Consider the following 27,030-nt stretch of genomic DNA (forward strand, 5'->3'; position numbering starts at 1 on the left):
ACATACCTCTCCTGCTGCTGCTGCTGCTGGCTGTCCAGCAGCAGACTGAAGGTGGCTGCTGCTGTGCACAGGTATATAAAGGCTCAGAGCCTATTATGACACGCGCAGCCAGCGTTCCATTGCCACATTCCATCTACTGCAGGCAGGATACCTGGCTGGCTGAATGTCGCTGAGAAGCTCACAGAGACCGCCATAAGCAACAGTTTAACAGAATGCCACAGACTAATCAACCAAACTTTTTGGGTTGGGTTCTCTTTTATAGTCTGCAGGCATTAAATGAAAGAAGTCAGTGTTCCAGCAGAAGGAGACAACGTTTCAGAAAAGGCATTGTAGCAAACCAAAAAAGAAATTTTAAGCGCAGCAGAGTAACCAGCGCACATACCTGTTAGCTCAGGTGAGTTTAAAAGGCTGCTGTTGATAACAAGGGCATTTGCTAAATAGATGGTGTGTGTGCAACAATATACTGAAAGGTCAATTATATTGTGCAGCTTATCTCACCACCTGTAGTTATTTAGGTGAAAGCTCCAAAATGCTTGCCTAATATGTCTGTTTATCCAAAAGGAAGTAAAAAGGGAGAGCTAGAAAGATAGCATTGCATCACATTACATGGCAATGCAATGCACAGTTGCTGAAGTTGAACCAAAATGAGCTTGTAATCTGGCTTCTGCAACTTTGAACATGAAAAATCCAATGAGGAGAAGAAAAGCAAAGCCAAAGAGTCCATCCCAAAATCCGACAAACAAGCAAAATGAACAAAAAACATTGAATTCAATTCTTTCTGATTTTAGAAACTGCATTAAAGAAGGGGTGCACCGGTCCTGGAGATACTGCAATACCAGGTCAATGCGTGGAGTGGACAGAGCAAGCTCTTTTTCCATCTCCCTGTTCTAAAAATCCATTTAATATATGGTCCCCAGATAGGGGACGTATCAGATATTAAACTGATAAGAACAGATTTTTTTTTTTTTTTTTTTTTTTTTTTAACCAAATCAGATAGGCCGGAGCATAAGCTCAATCAAATCGACTTACAAAAGCCTTTCATTGACACTTAGCCTTTCATCACACTTGGTATATAATCAAAAATAAAACCAAACCTTATCATCAGGTACATTATACACTACTAATTAAACTTTACCAAAAACCTCCACTTTTTAAACTTCCAGATCCCTTCAGCATCTATAATACTTCCACGTTCCTGATCCCAGAGGTATATTACATACATACGTGACAGAATCAATCTCAAACATTCATTAACTGACATTTTCTTCCTTTTAAAAACTAACAAATTCCTCGCATCCCACAAACTTTCAATTACACACACCACCAACAACCATAAAATCCTATCCTTAATTCTACTACATGCACCCATCCCAAACATAGCAAGTTTCCAATTAACATACTTTACACCCACCAATTCCTTGCAAAGTCCCCCTATACCCTTCCATACATCATATGCAAAATCACAATCCCATACCATATGTCTAACATGCTCTCTCAAACCACATCCATCCCTCGGGCATACCTCAGATTTAACTAAATCCCTCTTCTTTTGCACATCTCTAACAGGCAAAATGTCATGCAATATCATCCAAGCGATATCTCTCTGTCTGTTAGTCACACCATCTATACTTAATTTTCTCCACATCTCGGTTACTTCCTCCCCTCTCAACCCATTGATATTACATACCACCTCACGCTCACGCACCATCCTAATGACTTTCTTCTTTTGCCTAAAATCACTCATGTTAACGGACAACAAATCATACTTCCTTACAAATTTCTCAACACAACCATACCATACAGGACACTTAAAAGCAACAGGCACTCTAGCATCCCTTTTGACCCACTTTAAGCCATAAAGCATCCATCCAGCCGAATACTTCATCATATAAGCACACTTATTACTTTTCCCTAGAACCACCACCACCATTTTCACGTAACTAATCCCTAAAAAGAAATCAATATTTGGAAAATCCAAACCACCATTTACACATAACTTATAGACATATTCCCGTTTCAATTTCTCCATGCGACTTCCCCAAAGAAAATTAAAGATGAATTTCTCAGTTTTCCTAATTTTCTTAAAAGCAGCAGGATATACATTCGCAACAAACAACAAAATAGGCAAAATAACCGCCTTAATAATCAGAACTTTCCCAGTCAGAGTTAATTCTCTCATTCGCCAAAAATTCAACTTGCGCACCACTCTCACCCCACAATCTTCCCAACTCTCATTTCCTTTCAAATCATCATTAAACTTAATCCCAAGCACCTTTATTGCACCATCCTCACACCTCACACCATCCATCCGTACATTCCTCTCACCAAAACATTTAAAGGAACTCTTAGTCCAATTGACCTTAAAAGCTGAGACACTACAAAACAAACTTAATATCAACCTTGCCCTACTCATCGCAGCCATATTCCCACTCACAATCACTACATCATCCATGTAACCTAGAATTCTCACATCCTTTCCATTACTCCCAGGAATCATCACACCTCTCATAACCTTATCCTTCCTAACCATACACATCAACACTTCAATCACACTAATAAACAAAAAAGGGGACATAGGGCACCCCTGACGCACTCCTGATTTAATTCTCACTTTCTCACTCAACCACCCATTCACCAAAAATTCACTTGAAACATTACAATACAAACTCCTAACACAGTTTACAAAATTCCTGGAATAACCCATCTTAGACAAAACCTTAAACATAAAGCTATGTGACACACGGTCAAAAGCTTTTTCAAAATCAACCGAAAACAACAAACATTCCTGCTTACGACTCATACAATCCCCAATCACATCACGCAACAACACCAAATTTTCAGTCATACTTCTCCCAGGCACTGCACACACTTGATCTTCATCCACCACACCGCCAATCACTTCCCGCATCCGGCTAGCCAACAATTTACTAAACACCTTATAGTCTGCATTCAAAAGGGTGATTGGCCTCCAATTCCCCAAATCCTTTTTATCACCTTTCTTATGAACCAAAACCACCACCCCATCTCTCATAGATTCACTCAACATATTCTCCGTGAACATATACTGGCACACCTCCAATAAGTCATTTCCCATCGTGTCCCATTCCTTAACATATAACTCCACGGGCAGTCCATCCTTCCCAGGTGTTTTATTCTTACTCGCAGACATCACCACTTTTTTAACTTCATCCAACACAATTACATCATCCAATATTTCACGTTCATCCTCACCCAAACAACCTTCTAAACACCCCAAAGCATCAGTCAACATCCTATCATCAACCCATTTTTCCCCATACAACTCCTTATAAAACAACACCACCTCCTGCATCACATCCTTCCCACTCACACACACCCCATCACCATTCACCACCTCATCCATATCTACTTTCTTCCCAAAAACTTTTTTGAAAAAAAACCTTGTGCATTTCTCATTTTTCTCCAAATGTTCAATCTTAGAACGGTAAATAATTTCTTTCCCTTTACCCTCAATATATTTCTTAATCTCTTCTTTCACTTGACACATCAAAACATCCACATCCACTCCAATCATCCTTAACTTCCTCAGCCACTCCAGTCTAGAGCTTAAATCATTAAATTTTGCTCTATTCATTGCTGCTTTCCTCCTGCCCCTTTTTCTAAAGAAAAAAACAATCTCACTCTTCATCCAGTCCCACCACTCAAGCACATTCCTGAAATCACTTTTTTTATCCCTCCACCTAACATACATTCGCCTAAAATCACGCATGATCCTATTATCTTCCAGCAAACGCACATTAAGTTTCCACACGCCACCACCATATACAAAGGAAATCTTACCTTCTAGACGTGCCCTCAAACACACATGGTCAGAGAAGGGAACATCTTCCTGCTGGAAATTCCTACAAATAACATTTTGTGAAGAAAAGAAGATACGGTCTATTCTAGACTCTATGCCTCCCCTGTCGGCCTTATAGGTCGCAGGAGGTGGATTACCTAAAAAAACTTCCGCAGCATCCTGTAAGGAAAAATCCGCCACAAGACTCTTGAGTCTTTTACCTGTAACATCCATCTTATCCCCCTCCGTCACACAATTGAAATCTCCAACAAAAATTATTGGCATTTTGCCAGATAAAAAAAAACATAATTTCTCAAAAATTTCCAGCCTCTCCCCTTTATCTATTGGTGCATACATATTTACCACCCTAACCCTCCACCCCCTACAATTTAACTCACATATTACACACCTCCCCGCCTCCACCACCATGTAACTTTCTATCTTAACACTATAACCCTTCACCAAAACACCTACCCCACAATTTTTATTACATACAGAACCAGACCACACACTTTGACCTAAAGGCCATGCATTTTCACTTAAGGGATCGGAGATCCCACACTCCTGGACACAGTATACGTCCGCATCCAAGTTGCTCAAGTAGTCCAAAATTGCCACTCTTCTCGACTCAGATTTAATCAGCCGAACATTTAGCGACAAGATGCTGAGAGCAACTTGGGCACCCATCTATTAATTTGATGTGGCAGGTCACGACAACATGCCCACCTGTACATCATCCTAACCCTTCTGGGGGTAGGACGCTGGACGTGCAGATATCGTAGTTTGTGCCTTCCCCCAAAAAAGACACATCTTGGGGATCGGATGCAGTAGGGTACACCCGGGCTGGACTCACACTGCAGTCACTTAAAGGGGAAAAGGATGGCTCAGTTTTCTTCTTTTTCTTCACTGAAGCGCCTCCATCTTCATCTGAACTATAATCCTGCCGCTGGGGGTCAAAGTCCCCCTGACCTCCATCCTCCTCAAGGTCAGAAACGACATCGCTCCAGGCCACATGCGGTGTTCTGGTCAGATCAGACTCCTCTTCCCCCTGCAATGTAACCATCATGTCTGGAATTTCAGCCTCCAGATCCTCCACCGGGGCCACTTCCATGCCTATACGATCATCAGTTATCGTCTCAGACTCACTGACATCTGAAGCCACAGACGCGGCCCTCTGCACCGGTGGCTCAGGTGCCAGCTCCATATTTCCTCTTACATTCACACGAACCAGTTCTGGAAAAGCAACCCGAGCCTCCTCCTCATCCAGGAAAGCCAGAGTAGATATCGGAGCAGTCGGAGTTGGAGCAGTCGGAGTTGTAGCTGTGGGTGCAGGAGATTCATTTCTTCTCCTTCCCCTTCCCGCTGCCCCCGCATATGAACCAGGATGGAATATACAGTCTCTGAAGGCATGCCCCTTCTCTCCGCAGAGGTTACAGACTATTTCATTTTTGCAATTATTGGAAGAATGACCCACCTCATTGCACTTCCTGCAAATAATCTGTCTGATGTCGCATGCTTCCTGAGTATGGCCATACCTCCTACAATGACGACAAAACCTGGGCGCATTGGGGAAGAACAGGTAACCCCGCTCACTCCCAATGGAAAAATTTGATGGAGGATAATGTATACCCCCTGGTTCATCAGGACTTTCCCGGAACTTGACCATGAAACGATATTTACCGGTCCATAGTTCCTCCTCATTCATGACTTTTACTGCCACCTTGGTAATATAGCAGTGCCTATTTAGAAAGGCATAAATCAAAGCCAAGTCCACATGTGGGTTGTACATGAAAACAGTCAGAGGTACCTCTTTGGAGCAATACAAGATGACAAAAGTCAGCCCATCCAAATATTGATTGTCCAGATTCTTTTTCAAACAATCATAGAAATTGTTGCAAACAGCCATAGAAGTAAATACAAGATTATACTTGCTTTTGAATTGCTGGAGGCACAAGATTTCTTCCTTCTTCACTTCAAGGAGTCCAAACAAAATCTCCTTCACCACGAAGCTGAGGGTAAAGATTCCTTCTTTGCCTTCTTCCACATCAATCTGGATTCCAAACTTCACTCGAGCCTCACCGGGCCCAGCGTATCGAATGCGTCCCATTATCGCTAGTCGTGTCTACTGGCCAACTCCTTATAGCAGCAAGTGGCTTAAGCCATAAAATGGCGATGCCACAGGGCCAAGAGTTAACGCACAGACAGCCAAATGACTAGACCCATTACAGATCTGAGCCAAAAGGCCGAGAAGCGATAACCAGAATTGGTTTCAAACTACGGAGCCACCCAAGGATCCTGAAAAGTCCATTTGTGGAGATGAGCTCCTGGACTCCCTTTAAGAAGACATGTTGTCAACCTCTAGATCCCTTACATGCCTGCACTTTTCGGCTTGCTGCTGCTGCAATCCACGCGTTTTAGATCTGCATAACTCCACCTCTTTAAACACAGCACCTTCACCCCCTGCTGTTCCCACCCGCCTCAACACCGTTGGAAGGGAGGAGAACCAATTAAGGCGGGGGGTGGGGTGGAACGAGCAGCTGTCTACCCTTAGCAGGAGGGCTCCTGATTACATACCTCTCCTGCTGCTGCTGCTGCTGGCTGTCCAGCAGCAGACTGAAGGTGGCTGCTGCTGTGCACAGGTATATAAAGGCTCAGAGCCTATTATGACACGCGCAGCCAGCGTTCCATTGCCACATTCCATCTACTGCAGGCAGGATACCTGGCTGGCTGAATGTCGCTGAGAAGCTCACAGAGACCGCCATAAGCAACAGTTTAACAGAATGCCACAGACTAATCAACCAAACTTTTTGGGTTGGGTTCTCTTTTATAGTCTGCAGGCATTAAATGAAAGAAGTCAGTGTTCCAGCAGAAGGAGACAACGTTTCAGAAAAGGCATTGTAGCAAACCAAAAAAGAAATTTTAAGCGCAGCAGAGTAACCAGCGCACATACCTGTTAGCTCAGGTGAGTTTAAAAGGCTGCTGTTGATAACAAGGGCATTTGCTAAATAGATGGTGTGTGTGCAACAATATACTGAAAGGTCAATTATATTGTGCAGCTTATCTCACCACCTGTAGTTATTTAGGTGAAAGCTCCAAAATGCTTGCCTAATATGTCTGTTTATCCAAAAGGAAGTAAAAAGGGAGAGCTAGAAAGATAGCATTGCATCACATTACATGGCAATGCAATGCACAGTTGCTGAAGTTGAACCAAAATGAGCTTGTAATCTGGCTTCTGCAACTTTGAACATGAAAAATCCAATGAGGAGAAGAAAAGCAAAGCCAAAGAGTCCATCCCAAAATCCGACAAACAAGCAAAATGAACAAAAAACATTGAATTCAATTCTTTCTGATTTTAGAAACTGCATTAAAGAAGGGGTGCACCGGTCCTGGAGATACTGCAATACCAGGTCAATGCGTGGAGTGGACAGAGCAAGCTCTTTTTCCATCTCCCTGTTCTAAAAATCCATTTAATATATGGTCCCCAGATAGGGGACGTATCAGATATTAAACTGATAAGAACAGATACTACACTTGATCTTAGCCAAAAGGCCGAGAAGCGATAACCAGAATTGGTTTCAAACTACGGAGCCACCCAAGGATCCTGAAAAGTCCATTTGTGGAGATGAGCTCCTGGACTCCTGTTAAGAAGACATGTTGTCAACCTCTAGATCCCTTACATGCCTGCACTTTTCGGCTTGCTGCTGCTGCAATCCACGCGTTTTAGATCTGCATAACTCCACCTCTTTAAACACAGCACCTTCACCCCCTGCTGTTCCCACCCGCCTCAACACCGTTGGAAGGGAGGAGAACCAATTAAGGCGGGGGGTGGGGTGGAACGAGCAGCTGTCTACCCTTAGCAGGAGGGCTCCTGATTACATACCTCTCCTGCTGCTGCTGCTGCTGGCTGTCCAGCAGCAGACTGAAGGTGGCTGCTGCTGTGCACAGGTATATAAAGGCTCAGAGCCTATTATGACACGCGCAGCCAGCGTTCCATTGCCACATTCCATCTACTGCAGGCAGGATACCTGGCTGGCTGAATGTCGCTGAGAAGCTCACAGAGACCGCCATAAGCAACAGTTTAACAGAATGCCACAGACTAATCAACCAAACTTTTTGGGTTGGGTTCTCTTTTATAGTCTGCAGGCATTAAATGAAAGAAGTCAGTGTTCCAGCAGAAGGAGACAACGTTTCAGAAAAGGCATTGTAGCAAACCAAAAAAGAAATTTTAAGCGCAGCAGAGTAACCAGCGCACATACCTGTTAGCTCAGGTGAGTTTAAAAGGCTGCTGTTGATAACAAGGGCATTTGCTAAATAGATGGTGTGTGTGCAACAATATACTGAAAGGTCAATTATATTGTGCAGCTTATCTCACCACCTGTAGTTATTTAGGTGAAAGCTCCAAAATGCTTGCCTAATATGTCTGTTTATCCAAAAGGAAGTAAAAAGGGAGAGCTAGAAAGATAGCATTGCATCACATTACATGGCAATGCAATGCACAGTTGCTGAAGTTGAACCAAAATGAGCTTGTAATCTGGCTTCTGCAACTTTGAACATGAAAAATCCAATGAGGAGAAGAAAAGCAAAGCCAAAGAGTCCATCCCAAAATCCGACAAACAAGCAAAATGAACAAAAAACATTGAATTCAATTCTTTCTGATTTTAGAAACTGCATTAAAGAAGGGGTGCACCGGTCCTGGAGATACTGCAATACCAGGTCAATGCGTGGAGTGGACAGAGCAAGCTTTTTTTCCATCTCCCTGTTCTAAAAATCCATTTAATATATGGTCCCCAGATAGGGGACGTATCAGATATTAAACTGATAAGAACAGATACTACACTTGATCTTAGCCAAAAGGCCGAGAAGCGATAACCAGAATTGGTTTCAAACTACGGAGCCACCCAAGGATCCTGAAAAGTCCATTTGTGGAGATGAGCTCCTGGACTCCCTTTAAGAAGACATGTTGTCAACCTCTAGATCCCTTACATGCCTGCACTTTTCGGCTTGCTGCTGCTGCAATCCACGCGTTTTAGATCTGCATAACTCCACCTCTTTAAACACAGCACCTTCACCCCCTGCTGTTCCCACCCGCCTCAACACCGTTGGAAGGGAGGAGAACCAATTAAGGCGGGGGGTGGGGTGGAACGAGCAGCTGTCTACCCTTAGCAGGAGGGCTCCTGATTACATACCTCTCCTGCTGCTGCTGCTGCTGGCTGTCCAGCAGCAGACTGAAGGTGGCTGCTGCTGTGCACAGGTATATAAAGGCTCAGAGCCTATTATGACACGCGCAGCCAGCGTTCCATTGCCACATTCCATCTACTGCAGGCAGGATACCTGGCTGGCTGAATGTCGCTGAGAAGCTCACAGAGACCGCCATAAGCAACAGTTTAACAGAATGCCACAGACTAATCAACCAAACTTTTTGGGTTGGGTTCTCTTTTATAGTCTGCAGGCATTAAATGAAAGAAGTCAGTGTTCCAGCAGAAGGAGACAACGTTTCAGAAAAGGCATTGTAGCAAACCAAAAAAGAAATTTTAAGCGCAGCAGAGTAACCAGCGCACATACCTGTTAGCTCAGGTGAGTTTAAAAGGCTGCTGTTGATAACAAGGGCATTTGCTAAATAGATGGTGTGTGTGCAACAATATACTGAAAGGTCAATTATATTGTGCAGCTTATCTCACCACCTGTAGTTATTTAGGTGAAAGCTCCAAAATGCTTGCCTAATATGTCTGTTTATCCAAAAGGAAGTAAAAAGGGAGAGCTAGAAAGATAGCATTGCATCACATTACATGGCAATGCAATGCACAGTTGCTGAAGTTGAACCAAAATGAGCTTGTAATCTGGCTTCTGCAACTTTGAACATGAAAAATCCAATGAGGAGAAGAAAAGCAAAGCCAAAGAGTCCATCCCAAAATCCGACAAACAAGCAAAATGAACAAAAAACATTGAATTCAATTCTTTCTGATTTTAGAAACTGCATTAAAGAAGGGGTGCACCGGTCCTGGAGATACTGCAATACCAGGTCAATGCGTGGAGTGGACAGAGCAAGCTCTTTTTCCATCTCCCTGTTCTAAAAATCCATTTAATATATGGTCCCCAGATAGGGGACGTATCAGATATTAAACTGATAAGAACAGATACTACACTTGATCTTAGCCAAAAGGCCGAGAAGCGATAACCAGAATTGGTTTCAAACTACGGAGCCACCCAAGGATCCTGAAAAGTCCATTTGTGGAGATGAGCTCCTGGACTCCTGTTAAGAAGACATGTTGTCAACCTCTAGATCCCTTACATGCCTGCACTTTTCGGCTTGCTGCTGCTGCAATCCACGCGTTTTAGATCTGCATAACTCCACCTCTTTAAACACAGCACCTTCACCCCCTGCTGTTCCCACCCGCCTCAACACCGTTGGAAGGGAGGAGAACCAATTAAGGCGGGGGGTGGGGTGGAACGAGCAGCTGTCTACCCTTAGCAGGAGGGCTCCTGATTACATACCTCTCCTGCTGCTGCTGCTGCTGGCTGTCCAGCAGCAGACTGAAGGTGGCTGCTGCTGTGCACAGGTATATAAAGGCTCAGAGCCTATTATGACACGCGCAGCCAGCGTTCCATTGCCACATTCCATCTACTGCAGGCAGGATACCTGGCTGGCTGAATGTCGCTGAGAAGCTCACAGAGACCGCCATAAGCAACAGTTTAACAGAATGCCACAGACTAATCAACCAAACTTTTTGGGTTGGGTTCTCTTTTATAGTCTGCAGGCATTAAATGAAAGAAGTCAGTGTTCCAGCAGAAGGAGACAACGTTTCAGAAAAGGCATTGTAGCAAACCAAAAAAGAAATTTTAAGCGCAGCAGAGTAACCAGCGCACATACCTGTTAGCTCAGGTGAGTTTAAAAGGCTGCTGTTGATAACAAGGGCATTTGCTAAATAGATGGTGTGTGTGCAACAATATACTGAAAGGTCAATTATATTGTGCAGCTTATCTCACCACCTGTAGTTATTTAGGTGAAAGCTCCAAAATGCTTGCCTAATATGTCTGTTTATCCAAAAGGAAGTAAAAAGGGAGAGCTAGAAAGATAGCATTGCATCACATTACATGGCAATGCAATGCACAGTTGCTGAAGTTGAACCAAAATGAGCTTGTAATCTGGCTTCTGCAACTTTGAACATGAAAAATCCAATGAGGAGAAGAAAAGCAAAGCCAAAGAGTCCATCCCAAAATCCGACAAACAAGCAAAATGAACAAAAAACATTGAATTCAATTCTTTCTGATTTTAGAAACTGCATTAAAGAAGGGGTGCACCGGTCCTGGAGATACTGCAATACCAGGTCAATGCGTGGAGTGGACAGAGCAAGCTTTTTTTCCATCTCCCTGTTCTAAAAATCCATTTAATGTATGGTCCCCAGATAGGGGACGTATCAGATATTAAACTGATAAGAACAGATACTACACTTGATCTTAGCCAAAAGGCCGAGAAGCGATAACCAGAATTGGTTTCAAACTACGGAGCCACCCAAGGATCCTGAAAAGTCCATTTGTGGAGATGAGCTCCTGGACTCCCTTTAAGAAGACATGTTGTCAACCTCTAGATCCCTTACATGCCTGCACTTTTCGGCTTGCTGCTGCTGCAATCCACGCGTTTTAGATCTGCATAACTCCACCTCTTTAAACACAGCACCTTCACCCCCTGCTGTTCCCACCCGCCTCAACACCGTTGGAAGGGAGGAGAACCAATTAAGGCGGGGGGTGGGGTGGAACGAGCAGCTGTCTACCCTTAGCAGGAGGGCTCCTGATTACATACCTCTCCTGCTGCTGCTGCTGCTGGCTGTCCAGCAGCAGACTGAAGGTGGCTGCTGCTGTGCACAGGTATATAAAGGCTCAGAGCCTATTATGACACGCGCAGCCAGCGTTCCATTGCCACATTCCATCTACTGCAGGCAGGATACCTGGCTGGCTGAATGTCGCTGAGAAGCTCACAGAGACCGCCATAAGCAACAGTTTAACAGAATGCCACAGACTAATCAACCAAACTTTTTGGGTTGGGTTCTCTTTTATAGTCTGCAGGCATTAAATGAAAGAAGTCAGTGTTCCAGCAGAAGGAGACAACGTTTCAGAAAAGGCATTGTAGCAAACCAAAAAAGAAATTTTAAGCGCAGCAGAGTAACCAGCGCACATACCTGTTAGCTCAGGTGAGTTTAAAAGGCTGCTGTTGATAACAAGGGCATTTGCTAAATAGATGGTGTGTGTGCAACAATATACTGAAAGGTCAATTATATTGTGCAGCTTATCTCACCACCTGTAGTTATTTAGGTGAAAGCTCCAAAATGCTTGCCTAATATGTCTGTTTATCCAAAAGGAAGTAAAAAGGGAGAGCTAGAAAGATAGCATTGCATCACATTACATGGCAATGCAATGCACAGTTGCTGAAGTTGAACCAAAATGAGCTTGTAATCTGGCTTCTGCAACTTTGAACATGAAAAATCCAATGAGGAGAAGAAAAGCAAAGCCAAAGAGTCCATCCCAAAATCCGACAAACAAGCAAAATGAACAAAAAACATTGAATTCAATTCTTTCTGATTTTAGAAACTGCATTAAAGAAGGGGTGCACCGGTCCTGGAGATACTGCAATACCAGGTCAATGCGTGGAGTGGACAGAGCAAGCTCTTTTTCCATCTCCCTGTTCTAAAAATCCATTTAATATATGGTCCCCAGATAGGGGACGTATCAGATATTAAACTGATAAGAACAGATACTACACTTGATCTTAGCCAAAAGGCCGAGAAGCGATAACCAGAATTGGTTTCAAACTACGGAGCCACCCAAGGATCCTAAAAAGTCCATTTGTGGAGATGAGCTCCTGGACTCCCGTTAAGAAGACATGTTGTCAACCTCTAGATCCCTTACATGCCTGCACTTTTCGGCTTGCTGCTGCTGCAATCCACGCGTTTTAGATCTGCATAACTCCACCTCTTTAAACACAGCACCTTCACCCCCTGCTGTTCCCACCCGCCTCAACACCGTTGGAAGGGAGGAGAACCAATTAAGGCGGGGGGTGGGGTGGAACGAGCAGCTGTCTACCCTTAGCAGGAGGGCTCCTGATTACATACCTCTCCTGCTGCTGCTGCTGGCTGTCCAGCAGCAGACTGAAGGTGGCTGCTGCTGTGCACAGGTATATAAAGGCTCAGAGCCTATTATGACACGCGCAGCCAGCGTTCCATTGCCACATTCCATCTACTGCAGGCAGGATACCTGGCTGGCTGAATGTCGCTGAGAAGCTCACAGAGACCGCCATAAGCAACAGTTTAACAGAATGCCACAGACTAATCAACCAAACTTTTTGGGTTGGGTTCTCTTTTATAGTCTGCAGGCATTAAATGAAAGAAGTCAGTGTTCCAGCAGAGGGAGACAACGTTTCAGAAAAGGCATTGTAGCAAACCAAAAAAGAAATTTTAAGCGCAGCAGAGTAACCAGCGCACATACCTGTTAGCTCAGGTGAGTTTAAAAGGCTGCTGTTGATAACAAGGGCATTTGCAAAATAGATGGTGTGTGTGCAACAATATACTGAAAGGTCAATTATATTGTGCAGCTTATCTCACCACCTGTAGTTATTTAGGTGAAAGCTCCAAAATGCTTGCCTAATATGTCTGTTTATCCAAAAGGAAGTAAAAAGGGAGAGCTAGAAAGATAGCATTGCATCACATTACATGGCAATGCAATGCACAGTTGCTGAAGTTGAACCAAAATGAGCTTGTAATCTGGCTTCTGCAACTTTGAACATGAAAAATCCAATGAGGAGAAGAAAATCAAAGCCAAAGAGTCCATCCCAAAATCCGACAAACAAGCAAAATGAACAAAAAACATTGAATTCAATTCTTTCTGATTTTAGAAACTGCATTAAAGAAGGGGTGCACCGGTCCTGGAGATACTGCAATACCAGGTCAATGCGTGGAGTGGACAGAGCAAGCTCTTTTTCCATCTTCCTGTTCTAAAAATCCATTTAATATATGGTCCCCAGATAGGGGACGTATCAGATATTAAACTGATAAGAACAGATACTACACTTGATCTTAGCCAAAAGGCCGAGAAGCGATAACCAGAATTGGTTTCAAACTACGGAGCCACCCAAGGATCCTGAAAAGTCCATTTGTGGAGATGAGCTCCTGGACTCCCGTTAAGAAGACATGTTGTCAACCTCTAGATCCCTTACATGCCTGCACTTTTCGGCTTGCTGCTGCTGCAATCCACGCGTTTTAGATCTGCATAACTCCACCTCTTTAAACACAGCACCTTCACCCCCTGCTGTTCCCACCCGCCTCAACACCGTTGGAAGGGAGGAGAACCAATTAAGGCGGGGGGTGGGGTGGAACGAGCAGCTGTCTACCCTTAGCAGGAGGGCTCCTGATTACATACCTCTCCTGCTGCTGCTGCTGCTGGCTGTCCAGCAGCAGACTGAAGGTGGCTGCTGCTGTGCACAGGTATATAAAGGCTCAGAGCCTATTATGACACGCGCAGCCAGCGTTCCATTGCCACATTCCATCTACTGCAGGCAGGATACCTGGCTGGCTGAATGTCGCTGAGAAGCTCACAGAGACCGCCATAAGCAACAGTTTAACAGAATGCCACAGACTAATCAACCAAACTTTTTGGGTTGGGTTCTCTTTTATAGTCTGCAGGCATTAAATGAAAGAAGTCAGTGTTCCAGCAGAAGGAGACAACGTTTCAGAAAAGGCATTGTAGCAAACCAAAAAAGAAATTTTAAGCGCAGCAGAGTAACCAGCGCACATACCTGTTAGCTCAGGTGAGTTTAAAAGGCTGCTGTTGATAACAAGGGCATTTGCTAAATAGATGGTGTGTGTGCAACAATATACTGAAAGGTCAATTATATTGTGCAGCTTATCTCACCACCTGTAGTTATTTAGGTGAAAGCTCCAAAATGCTTGCCTAATATGTCTGTTTATCCAAAAGGAAGTAAAAAGGGAGAGCTAGAAAGATAGCATTGCATCACATTACATGGCAATGCAATGCACAGTTGCTGAAGTTGAATCAAAATGAGCTTGTAATCTGGCTTCTGCAACTTTGAACATGAAAAATCCAATGAGGAGAAGAAAAGCAAAGCTAAAGAGTCCATCCCAAAATCCGACAAACAAGCAAACTGAACAAAAAACATTGAATTCAATTCTTTCTGATTTTAGAAACTGCATTAAAGAAGGGGTGCACCGGTCCTGGAGATACTGCAATACCAGGTCAATGCGTGGAGTGGACAGAGCAAGCTCTTTTTCCATCTCCCTGTTCTAAAAATCCATTTAATATATGGTCCCCAGATAGGGGACGTATCAGATATTAAACTGATAAGAACAGATACTACACTTGATCTTAGCCAAAAGGCCGAGAAGCGATAACCAGAATTGGTTTCAAACTACGGAGCCACCCAAGGATCCTGAAAAGTCCATTTGTGGAGATGAGCTCCTGGACTCCCGTTAAGAAGACATGTTGTCAACCTCTAGATCCCTTACATGCCTGCACTTTTCGGCTTGCTGCTGCTGCAATCCACGCGTTTTAGATCTGCATAACTCCACCTCTTTAAACACAGCACCTTCACCCCCTGCTGTTCCCACCCGCCTCAACACCGTTGGAAGGGAGGAGAACCAATTAAGGCGGGGGGTGGGGTGGAACGAGCAGCTGTCTACCCTTAGCAGGAGGGCTCCTGATTACATACCTCTCCTGCTGCTGCTGCTGCTGGCTGTCCAGCAGCAGACTGAAGGTGGCTGCTGCTGTGCACAGGTATATAAAGGCTCAGAGCCTATTATGACACGCGCAGCCAGCGTTCCATTGCCACATTCCATCTACTGCAGGCAGGATACCTGGCTGGCTGAATGTCGCTGAGAAGCTCACAGAGACCGCCATAAGCAACAGTTTAACAGAATGCCACAGACTAATCAACCAAACTTTTTGGGTTGGGTTCTCTTTTATAGTCTGCAGGCATTAAATGAAAGAAGTCAGTGTTCCAGCAGAAGGAGACAACGTTTCAGAAAAGGCATTGTAGCAAACCAAAAAGAAATTTTAAGCGCAGCAGAGTAACCAGCGCACATACCTGTTAGCTCAGGTGAGTTTAAAAGGCTGCTGTTGATAACAAGGGCATTTGCTAAATAGATGGTGTGTGTGCAACAATATACTGAAAGGTCAATTATATTGTGCAGCTTATCTCACCACCTGTAGTTATTTAGGTGAAAGCTCCAAAATGCTTGCCTAATATGTCTGTTTATCCAAAAGGAAGTAAAAAGGGAGAGCTAGAAAGATAGCATTGCATCACATTACATGGCAATGCAATGCACAGTTGCTGAAGTTGAACCAAAATGAGCTTGTAATCTGGCTTCTGCAACTTTGAACATGAAAAATCCAATGAGGAGAAGAAAAGCAAAGCCAAAGAGTCCATCCCAAAATCCAACAAACAAGCAAAATGAACAAAAAACATTGAATTCAATTCTTTCTGATTTTAGAAACTGCATTAAAGAAGGGGTGCACCGGTCCTGGAGATACTGCAATACCAGGTCAATGCGTGGAGTGGACAGAGCAAGCTCTTTTTCCATCTCCCTGTTCTAAAAATCCATTTAATATATGGTCCCCAGATAGGGGACGTATCAGATATTAAACTGATAAGAACAGATACTACACTTGATCTTAGCCAAAAGGCCGAGAAGCGATAACCAGAATTGGTTTCAAACTACGGAGCCACCCAAGGATCCTGAAAAGTCCATTTGTGGAGATGAGCTCCTGGACTCCCGTTAAGAAGACATGTTGTCAACCTCTAGATCCCTTACATGCCTGCACTTTTCGGCTTGCTGCTGCTGCAATCCACGCGTTTTAGATCTGCATAACTCCACCTCTTTAAACACAGCACCTTCACCCCCTGCTGTTCCCACCCGCCTCAACACCGTTGGAAGGGAGGAGAACCAATTAAGGCGGGGGGTGGGGTGGAACGAGCAGCTGTCTACCCTTAGCAGGAGGGCTCCTGATTACATACCTCTCCTGCTGCTGCTGCTGCTGGCTGTCCAGCAGCAGACTGAAGGTGGCTGCTGCTGTGCACAGGTATATAAAGGCTCAGAGCCTATTATGACACGCGCAGCCAGCGTTCCATTGCCACATTCCATCTACTGCAGGCAGGATACCTGGCTGGCTGAATGTCGCTGAGAAGCTCACAGAGACCGCCATAAGCAACAGTTTAACAGAATGCCACAGACTAATCAACCAAACTTTTTGGGTTGGGTTCTCTTTTATAGTCTGCAGGCATTAAATGAAAGAAGTCAGTGTTCCAGCAGAAGGAGACAACGTTTCAGAAAAGGCATTGTAGCAAACCAAAAAAGAAATTTTAAGCGCAGCAGAGTAACCAGCGCACATACCTGTTAGCTCAGGTGAGTTTAAAAGGCTGCTGTTGATAACAAGGGCATTTGCTAAATAGATGGTGTGTGTGCAACAATATACTGAAAGGTCAATTATATTGTGCAGCTTATCTCACCACCTGTAGTTATTTAGGTGAAAGCTCCAAAATGCTTGCCTAATATGTCTGTTTATCCAAAAGGAAGTAAAAAGGGAGAGCTAGAAAGATAGCATTGCATCACATTACATGGCAATGCAATGCACAGTTGCTGAAGTTGAACCAAAATGAGCTTGTAATCTGGCTTCTGCAACTTTGAACATGAAAAATCCAATGAGGAGAAGAAAAGCAAAGCCAAAGAGTCCATCCCAAAATCCGACAAACAAGCAAAATGAACAAAAAACATTGAATTCAATTCTTTCTGATTTTAGAAACTGCATTAAAGAAGGGGTGCACCGGTCCTGGAGATACTGCAATACCAGGTCAATGCGTGGAGTGGACAGAGCAAGCTCTTTTTCCATCTCCCTGTTCTAAAAATCCATTTAATATATGGTCCCCAGATAGGGGACGTATCAGATATTAAACTGATAAGAACAGATACTACACTTGATCTTAGCCAAAAGGCCGAGAAGCGATAACCAGAATTGGTTTCAAACTACGGAGCCACCCAAGGATCCTGAAAAGTCCATTTGTGGAGATGAGCTCCTGGACTCCCGTTAAGAAGACATGTTGTCAACCTCTAGATCCCTTACATGCCTGCACTTTTCGGCTTGCTGCTGCTGCAATCCACGCGTTTTAGATCTGCATAACTCCACCTCTTTAAACACAGCACCTTCACCCCCTGCTGTTCCCACCCGCCTCAACACCGTTGGAAGGGAGGAGAACCAATTAAGGCGGGGGGTGGGGTGGAACGAGCAGCTGTCTACCCTTAGCAGGAGGGCTCCTGATTACATACCTCTCCTGCTGCTGCTGCTGGCTGTCCAGCAGCAGACTGAAGGTGGCTGCTGCTGTGCACAGGTATATAAAGGCTCAGAGCCTATTATGACACGCGCAGCCAGCGTTCCATTGCCACATTCCATCTACTGCAGGCAGGATACCTGGCTGGCTGAATGTCGCTGAGAAGCTCACAGAGACCGCCATAAGCAACAGTTTAACAGAATGCCACAGACTAATCAACCAAACTTTTTGGGTTGGGTTCTCTTTTATAGTCTGCAGGCATTAAATGAAAGAAGTCAGTGTTCCAGCAGAAGGAGACAACGTTTCAGAAAAGGCATTGTAGCAAACCAAAAAAGAAATTTTAAGCGCAGCAGAGTAACCAGCGCACATACCTGTTAGCTCAGGTGAGTTTAAAAGGCTGCTGTTGATAACAAGGGCATTTGCTAAATAGATGGTGTGTGTGCAACAATATACTGAAAGGTCAATTATATTGTGCAGCTTATCTCACCACCTGTAGTTATTTAGGTGAAAGCTCCAAAATGCTTGCCTAATATGTCTGTTTATCCAAAAGGAAGTAAAAAGGGAGAGCTAGAAAGATAGCATTGCATCACATTACATGGCAATGCAATGCACAGTTGCTGAAGTTGAACCAAAATGAGCTTGTAATCTGGCTTCTGCAACTTTGAACATGAAAAATCCAATGAGGAGAAGAAAAGCAAAGCCAAAGAGTCCATCCCAAAATCCGACAAACAAGCAAAATGAACAAAAAACATTGAATTCAATTCTTTCTGATTTTAGAAACTGCATTAAAGAAGGGGTGCACCGGTCCTGGAGATACTGCAATACCAGGTCAATGCGTGGAGTGGACAGAGCAAGCTCTTTTTCCATCTCCCTGTTCTAAAAATCCATTTAATATATGGTCCCCAGATAGGGGACGTATCAGATATTAAACTGATAAGAACAGATTTTTTTTTTTTTTTTTTTAAAACCTATTCAGGTTAAAATTAAAGTCCACTCCACAGTCCTCTTCTCCCCAAAGGGAGACAAGACGTGGACTCCAACTTAAATCATCATCAGGTTTTGGTACTTTTAATGTCAGAAAAAAAAATTACAAAAATACAACAATACTTACAAAGAAAGAAATGTTTCAGAACCTGAATGGATACCAAAAAAATAAAAATTAAATTATAACTGTATTAACAACAGTAATAACATCAAGTAAAATACTTGTAACCATTATCAAAAGCATGAACCCCAACCCAACTCAGAACCTTAAGGGACAAATCTTCAACCCTTGATGCTGAAAAAACTTGTTTCGATACACCATCTGGTATTCTATATTTCACACAAAAAACATTTTTATCTCTTATTAGTTCTTTCCTAACTTCTCTATAAGATAGTCCAAACGTTTCTCATCATACAACTTACGGTACAACCGGTTAAAATATTCTGCATTCTTTATAAACATAGGTTGTTGAAAAACAACTATATTTTCTTCCATTGCCACCTCCACTTCCTGTTCCTTTCTCTTTTCTTGCTTTTTAACCTTACCACGGCCAGTTCCCTGACTTACACCTCCCATTTCACTCTCTACCCTATCCCCCCAATCTACTCTTGTTTTCTCCATCTCCCTCTGCACTCCTACAGGTTTGCTTTCTTTTCCCTTTACCACCAACACCTTTTCTACACTTTCCTCCTTTCTCTCTACCAAAACCTTTTTAACCACTACCTCCTTCTCTTTATTTCTTTTCCTCTTTGGGCAATTCTTAAAAACATGCGTATCTTCCTGACACAAGTTGCACTTCCTCCGATCTTTACAATCCTTTGACTCATGATCACCTTTTTTGCAAAAACCACATACACCACCCGAACAATTTTCCTTTCCATGCCCGTATTGACGACAAACTCGACAAAAAGTGGGTATACCACTGAAAAAAATATCACCATTTATATTACCCAACTTAAACCTAGCTGGGGGAAGCAACACAGTCCCCTGCTCATCTTCTTTGAAACGGACCAAAAATTTCCACTTCGAAGTCCAAAAACCAAATTCATTATAAATCTTCCCTTTTGGTGTTACTGACAAACAAAAAAACTCCAAAAATGTAAGAACATCCTCTTCGTCCACCAATGGAGAGTACATTTTAACAATGATCCATTTATCTCTAACGGGGAAGTGTGGCATTACACTTATCCCCTCCATTCTTTTATCCTGGCTTGCAGTCATTTTCCTTAGATATCCTTCAAAAAAAACTTTGTCAACAAAAACTATATCATAAACACCCCTCCTGGGGTAGTCCATTATCGCCAACACTTCTTCTGTCTTCAAACCAAAAAGATCCACAAGAACTTGACTCATCACATACCTAAAATCCTTTTGATCTCGAAAGTTCTCCTGAACAACCAAACGAATAGAATTCTGCACCTTAGCGAATTCAGGCACATGATCTTCCTCTCCTTCATGTGATGCTGCAGACATCTTCTTCACAAACAGGTTCTCCTCTTCTCAATAGAAACCTTCAACACCGAAGTGCCAGGTAGATGATCGCCTCCCGTTGCCCGGGGACTAATCCGACTCCCTAATAGCAGCAGGGAGGTGAAGCCCTGCTGAAAAACAGAGCGATCCCCCCAGGCCAAGGAGCCGGGTACCCCGAGCACCTCTCAGCCAAGACCAAGGCAGCAGCCGATAGATCACTGCACTTGATCTTAGCCAAAAGGCCGAGAAGCGATAACCAGAATTGGTTTCAAACTACGGAGCCACCCAAGGATCCTGAAAAGTCCATTTGTGGAGATGAGCTCCTGGACTCCCGTTAAGAAGACATGTTGTCAACCTCTAGATCCCTTACATGCCTGCACTTTTCGGCTTGCTGCTGCTGCAATCCACGCGTTTTAGATCTGCATAACTCCACCTCTTTAAACACAGCACCTTCACCCCCTGCTGTTCCCACCCGCCTCAACACCGTTGGAAGGGAGGAGAACCAATTAAGGCGGGGGGTGGGGTGGAACGAGCAGCTGTCTACCCTTAGCAGGAGGGCTCCTGATTACATACCTCTCCTGCTGCTGCTGCTGCTGGCTGTCCAGCAGCAGACTGAAGGTGGCTGCTGCTGTGCACAGGTATATAAAGGCTCAGAGCCTATTATGACACGCGCAGCCAGCGTTCCATTGCCACATTCCATCTACTGCAGGCAGGATACCTGGCTGGCTGAATGTCGCTGAGAAGCTCACAGAGACCGCCATAAGCAACAGTTTAACAGAATGCCACAGACTAATCAACCAAACTTTTTGGGTTGGGTTCTCTTTTATAGTCTGCAGGCATTAAATGAAAGAAGTCAGTGTTCCAGCAGAAGGAGACAACGTTTCAGAAAAGGCATTGTAGCAAACCAAAAAAGAAATTTTAAGCGCAGCAGAGTAACCAGCGCACATACCTGTTAGCTCAGGTGAGTTTAAAAGGCTGCTGTTGATAACAAGGGCATTTGCTAAATAGATGGTGTGTGTGCAACAATATACTGAAAGGTCAATTATATTGTGCAGCTTATCTCACCACCTGTAGTTATTTAGGTGAAAGCTCCAAAATGCTTGCCTAATATGTCTGTTTATCCAAAAGGAAGTAAAAAGGGAGAGCTAGAAAGATAGCATTGCATCACATTACATGGCAATGCAATGCACAGTTGCTGAAGTTGAACCAAAATGAGCTTGTAATCTGGCTTCTGCAACTTTGAACATGAAAAATCCAATGAGGAGAAGAAAAGCAAAGCCAAAGAGTCCATCCCAAAATCCGACAAACAAGCAAAATGAACAAAAAACATTGAATTCAATTCTTTCTGATTTTAGAAACTGCATTAAAGAAGGGGTGCACCGGTCCTGGAGATACTGCAATACCAGGTCAATGCGTGGAGTGGACAGAGCAAGCTCTTTTTCCATCTCCCTGTTCTAAAAATCCATTTAATATATGGTCCCCAGATAGGGGACGTATCAGATATTAAACTGATAAGAACAGATACTACACTTGATCTTAGCCAAAAGGCCGAGAAGCGATAACCAGAATTGGTTTCAAACTACGGAGCCACCCAAGGATCCTGAAAAGTCCATTTGTGGAGATGAGCTCCTGGACTCCCGTTAAGAAGACATGTTGTCAACCTCTAGATCCCTTACATGCCTGCACTTTTCGGCTTGCTGCTGCTGCAATCCACGCGTTTTAGATCTGCATAACTCCACCTCTTTAAACACAGCACCTTCACCCCCTGCTGTTCCCACCCGCCTCAACACCGTTGGAAGGGAGGAGAACCAATTAAGGCGGGGGGTGGGGTGGAACGAGCAGCTGTCTACCCTTAGCAGGAGGGCTCCTGATTACATACCTCTCCTGCTGCTGCTGCTGCTGGCTGTCCAGCAGCAGACTGAAGGTGGCTGCTGCTGTGCACAGGTATATAAAGGCTCAGAGCCTATTATGACACGCGCAGCCAGCGTTCCATTGCCACATTCCATCTACTGCAGGCAGGATACCTGGCTGGCTGAATGTTGCTGAGAAGCTCACAGAGACCGCCATAAGCAACAGTTTAACAGAATGCCACAGACTAATCAACCAAACTTTTTGGGTTGGGTTCTCTTTTATAGTCTGCAGGCATTAAATGAAAGAAGTCAGTGTTCCAGCAGAAGGAGACAACGTTTCAGAAAAGGCATTGTAGCAAACCAAAAAAGAAATTTTAAGCGCAGCAGAGTAACCAGCGCACATACCTGTTAGCTCAGGTGAGTTTAAAAGGCTGCTGTTGATAACAAGGGCATTTGCTAAATAGATGGTGTGTGTGCAACAATATACTGAAAGGTCAATTATATTGTGCAGCTTATCTCACCACCTGTAGTTATTTAGGTGAAAGCTCCAAAATGCTTGCCTAATATGTCTGTTTATCCAAAAGGAAGTAAAAAGGGAGAGCTAGAAAGATAGCATTGCATCACATTACATGGCAATGCAATGCACAGTTGCTGAAGTTGAACCAAAATGAGCTTGTAATCTGGCTTCTGCAACTTTGAACATGAAAAATCCAATGAGGAGAAGAAAAGCAAAGCCAAAGAGTCCATCCCAAAATCCGACAAACAAGCAAAATGAACAAAAAACATTGAATTCAATTCTTTCTGATTTTAGAAACTGCATTAAAGAAGGGGTGCACCGGTCCTGGAGATACTGCAATACCAGGTCAATGCGTGGAGTGGACAGAGCAAGCTCTTTTTCCATCTCCCTGTTCTAAAAATCCATTTAATATATGGTCCCCAGATAGGGGACGTATCAGATATTAAACTGATAAGAACAGATTTTTTTTTTTTTTTTTTTTTTTTTTTTTAACCAAATCAGATAGGCCGGAGCATAAGCTCAATCAAATTGACTTACAAAAGCCTTTCATTGACACTTAGCCTTTCATCACACTTGGTATATAATCAAAAATAAAACCAAACCTTATCATCAGGTACATTATACACTACTAATTAAACTTTACCAAAAACCTCCACTTTTTAAACTTCCAGATCCCTTCAGCATCTATAATACTTCCACGTTCCTGATCCCAGAGGTATATTACATACATACGTGACAGAATCAATCTCAAACATTCATTAACTGACATTTTCTTCCTTTTAAAAACTAACAAATTCCTCGCATCCCACAAACTTTCAATTACACACACCACCAACAACCATAAAATCCTATCCTTAATTCTACTACATGCACCCATCCCAAACATAGCAAGTTTCCAATTAACATACTTTACACCCATCAATTCCTTGCAAAGTCCCCCTATACCCTTCCATACATCATATGCAAAATCACAATCCCATACCATATGTCTAACATGCTCTCTCAAACCACATCCATCCCTCGGGCATACCTCAGATTTAACTAAATCCCTCTTCTTTTGCACATCTCTAACAGGCAAAATGTCATGCAATATCATCCAAGCGATATCTCTCTGTCTGTTAGTCACACCATCTATACTTAATTTTCTCCACATCTCGGTTACTTCCTCCCCTCTCAACCCATTGATATTACATACCACCTCACGCTCACGCACCATCCTAATGACTTTCTTCTTTTGCCTAAAATCACTCATGTTAACGGACAACAAATCATACTTCCTTACAAATTTCTCAACACAACCATACCATACAGGACACTTAAAAGCAACAGGCACTCTAGCATCCCTTTTGACCCACTTTAAGCCATAAAGCATCCATCCAGCCGAATACTTCATCATATAAGCACACTTATTACTTTTCCCTAGAACCACCACCACCATTTTCACGTAACTAATCCCTAAAAAGAAATCAATATTTGGAAAATCCAAACCACCATTTACACATAACTTATAGACATATTCCCGTTTCAATTTCTCCATGCGACTTCCCCAAAGAAAATTAAAGATGAATTTCTCAGTTTTCCTAATTTTCTTAAAAGCAGCAGGATATACATTCGCAACAAACAACAAAATAGGCAAAATAACCGCCTTAATAATCAGAACTTTCCCAGTCAGAGTTAGTTCTCTCATTCGCCAAAAATTCAACTTGCGCACCACTCTCACCCCACAATCTTCCCAACTCTCATTTCCTTTCAAATCATCATTAAACTTAATCCCAAGCACCTTTATTGCACCATCCTCACACCTCACACCATCCATCCGTACATTCCTCTCACCAAAACATTTAAAGGAACTCTTAGTCCAATTGACCTTAAAAGCTGAGACACTACAAAACAAACTTAATATCAACCTTGCCCTACTCATCGCAGCCATATTCCCACTCACAATCACTACATCATCCATGTAACCTAGAATTCTCACATCCTTTCCATTACTCCCAGGAATCATCACACCTCTCATAACCTTATCCTTCCTAACCATACACATCAACACTTCAATCACACTAATAAACAAAAAAGGGGACATAGGGCACCCCTGACGCACTTCTGATTTAATTCTCACTTTCTCACTCAACCACCCATTCACCAAAAATTCACTTGAAACATTACAATACAAACTCCTAACACAGTTTACAAAATTCCTGGAATAACCCATCTTAGACAAAACCTTAAACATAAAGCTATGTGACACACGGTCAAAAGCTTTTTCAAAATCAACCGAAAACAACAAACATTTCTGCTTACGACTCATACAATCCCCAATCACATCACGCAACAACACCAAATTTTCAGTCATACTTCTCCCAGGCACTGCACACACTTGATCTTCATCCACCACACCGCCAATCACTTCCCGCATCCGGCTAGCCAACAATTTACTAAACACCTTATAGTCTGCATTCAAAAGGGTGATTGGCCTCCAATTCCCCAAATCCTTTTTATCACCTTTCTTATGAACCAAAACCACCACCCCATCTCTCATAGATTCACTCAACATATTCTCCGTGAACATATACTGGCACACCTCCAATAAGTCATTTCCCATCGTGTCCCATTCCTTAACATATAACTCCACGGGCAATCCATCCTTCCCAGGTGTTTTATTCTTACTCGCAGACATCACCACTTTTTTAACTTCATCCAACACAATTACATCATCCAATATTTCACGTTCATCCTCACCCAAACAACCTTCTAAACACCCCAAAGCATCAGTCAACATCCTATCATCAACCCATTTTTCCCCATACAACTCCTTATAAAACAACACCACCTCCTGCATCACATCCTTCCCACTCACACACACCCCATCACCATTCACCACCTCATCCATATCTACTTTCTTCCCAAAAACTTTTTTGAAAAAAAACCTTGTGCATTTCTCATTTTTCTCCAAATGTTCAATCTTAGAACGGTAAATAATTTCTTTCCCTTTACCCTCAATATATTTCTTAATCTCTTCTTTCACTTGACACATCAAAACATCCACATCCACTCCAATCATCCTTAACATCCTCAGCCACTCCAGTCTAGAGCTTAAATCATTAAATTTTGCTCTATTCATTGCTGCTTTCCTCCTGCCCCTTTTTCTAAAGAAAAAAACAATCTCACTCTTCATCCAGTCCCACCACTCAAGCACATTCCTGAAATCACTTTTTTTATCCCTCCACCTAACATACATTCGCCTAAAATCACGCATGATCCTATTATCTTCCAGCAAACGCACATTAAGTTTCCACACGCCACCACCATATACAAAGGAAATCTTACCTTCTAGACGTGCCCTCAAACACACATGGTCAGAGAAGGGAACATCTTCCTGCTGGAAATTCCTACAAATAACATTTTGTGAAGAAAAGAAGATACGGTCTATTCTAGACTCTATGCCTCCCCTGTCGGCCTTATAGGTCGCAGGAGGTGGATTACCTAAAAAAACTTCCGCAGCATCCTGTAAGGAAAAATCCGCCACAAGACTCTTGAGTCTTTTACCTGTAACATCCATCTTATCCCCCTCCGTCACACAATTGAAATCTCCAACAAAAATTATTGGCATTTTGCCAGATAAAAAAAAACATAATTTCTCAAAAATTTCCAGCCTCTCCCCTTTATCTATTGGTGCATACATATTTACCACCCTAACCCTCCACCCCCTACAATTTAACTCACATATTACACACCTCCCCGCCTCCACCACCATGTAACTTTCTATCTTAACACTATAACCCTTCACCAAAACACCTACCCCACAATTTTTATTACATACAGAACCAGACCACACACTTTGACCTAAAGGCCATGCATTTTCACTTAAGGGATCGGAGATCCCACACTCCTGGACACAGTATACGTCCGCATCCAAGTTGCTCAAGTAGTCCAAAATTGCCACTCTTCTCGACTCAGATTTAATCAGCCGAACATTTAGCGACAAGATGCTGAGAGCAACTTGGGCACCCATCTATTAATTTGATGTGGCAGGTCACGACAACATGCCCACCTGTACATCATCCT

General features: G+C 43.2%; 12 non-coding genes and 1 pseudogene across 12 annotated transcripts; all 13 read right to left on the reverse strand.

Moving 5' to 3' along the window:
• Positions 1–802: 802 nt before the first annotated feature.
• LOC141245069 (U2 spliceosomal RNA) lies at positions 803–995 on the reverse strand. Its single transcript, XR_012308931.1, has one exon. It is a non-coding gene; the product is annotated as a U2 spliceosomal RNA (small nuclear RNA).
• A 6,192-nt stretch (positions 996–7,187) lies between these two features.
• LOC141245076 (U2 spliceosomal RNA) lies at positions 7,188–7,378 on the reverse strand. Its single transcript, XR_012308937.1, has one exon. It is a non-coding gene; the product is annotated as a U2 spliceosomal RNA (small nuclear RNA).
• Positions 7,379–8,493: 1,115 nt separating this feature from the next.
• Positions 8,494–8,684, reverse strand: LOC141245044 (U2 spliceosomal RNA). Its single transcript, XR_012308911.1, has one exon. It is a non-coding gene; the product is annotated as a U2 spliceosomal RNA (small nuclear RNA).
• Positions 8,685–9,799: 1,115 nt separating this feature from the next.
• Positions 9,800–9,990, reverse strand: LOC141245087 (U2 spliceosomal RNA). The gene has a single exon (XR_012308939.1). It is a non-coding gene; the product is annotated as a U2 spliceosomal RNA (small nuclear RNA).
• A 1,115-nt stretch (positions 9,991–11,105) lies between these two features.
• LOC141245049 (U2 spliceosomal RNA) lies at positions 11,106–11,296 on the reverse strand. The gene has a single exon (XR_012308916.1). It is a non-coding gene; the product is annotated as a U2 spliceosomal RNA (small nuclear RNA).
• Positions 11,297–12,411: 1,115 nt separating this feature from the next.
• LOC141245091 (U2 spliceosomal RNA) lies at positions 12,412–12,602 on the reverse strand. The gene has a single exon (XR_012308940.1). It is a non-coding gene; the product is annotated as a U2 spliceosomal RNA (small nuclear RNA).
• Positions 12,603–13,714: 1,112 nt separating this feature from the next.
• LOC141245048 (U2 spliceosomal RNA) lies at positions 13,715–13,905 on the reverse strand. Its single transcript, XR_012308915.1, has one exon. It is a non-coding gene; the product is annotated as a U2 spliceosomal RNA (small nuclear RNA).
• A 1,115-nt stretch (positions 13,906–15,020) lies between these two features.
• LOC141245092 (U2 spliceosomal RNA) lies at positions 15,021–15,211 on the reverse strand. The gene has a single exon (XR_012308941.1). It is a non-coding gene; the product is annotated as a U2 spliceosomal RNA (small nuclear RNA).
• A 1,114-nt stretch (positions 15,212–16,325) lies between these two features.
• LOC141245093 (U2 spliceosomal RNA) lies at positions 16,326–16,516 on the reverse strand. The gene has a single exon (XR_012308942.1). It is a non-coding gene; the product is annotated as a U2 spliceosomal RNA (small nuclear RNA).
• Positions 16,517–17,631: 1,115 nt separating this feature from the next.
• On the reverse strand, positions 17,632–17,822 carry LOC141245094 (U2 spliceosomal RNA). The gene has a single exon (XR_012308943.1). It is a non-coding gene; the product is annotated as a U2 spliceosomal RNA (small nuclear RNA).
• Positions 17,823–18,934: 1,112 nt separating this feature from the next.
• LOC141245055 (U2 spliceosomal RNA) lies at positions 18,935–19,115 on the reverse strand (annotated as a pseudogene).
• Positions 19,116–21,967: 2,852 nt separating this feature from the next.
• On the reverse strand, positions 21,968–22,158 carry LOC141245095 (U2 spliceosomal RNA). The gene has a single exon (XR_012308944.1). It is a non-coding gene; the product is annotated as a U2 spliceosomal RNA (small nuclear RNA).
• Positions 22,159–23,273: 1,115 nt separating this feature from the next.
• Positions 23,274–23,468, reverse strand: LOC141245070 (U2 spliceosomal RNA). Its single transcript, XR_012308932.1, has one exon. It is a non-coding gene; the product is annotated as a U2 spliceosomal RNA (small nuclear RNA).
• Positions 23,469–27,030: the final 3,562 nt, after the last annotated feature.

This window comes from Phyllobates terribilis, unplaced genomic scaffold (genome assembly GCF_046119375.1).
Source record: "Phyllobates terribilis strain yellow unplaced genomic scaffold, ASM4611937v1 Scaffold_1748__1_contigs__length_216518, whole genome shotgun sequence".
Taxonomy (NCBI): Eukaryota; Metazoa; Chordata; class Amphibia; order Anura; family Dendrobatidae; genus Phyllobates; species Phyllobates terribilis.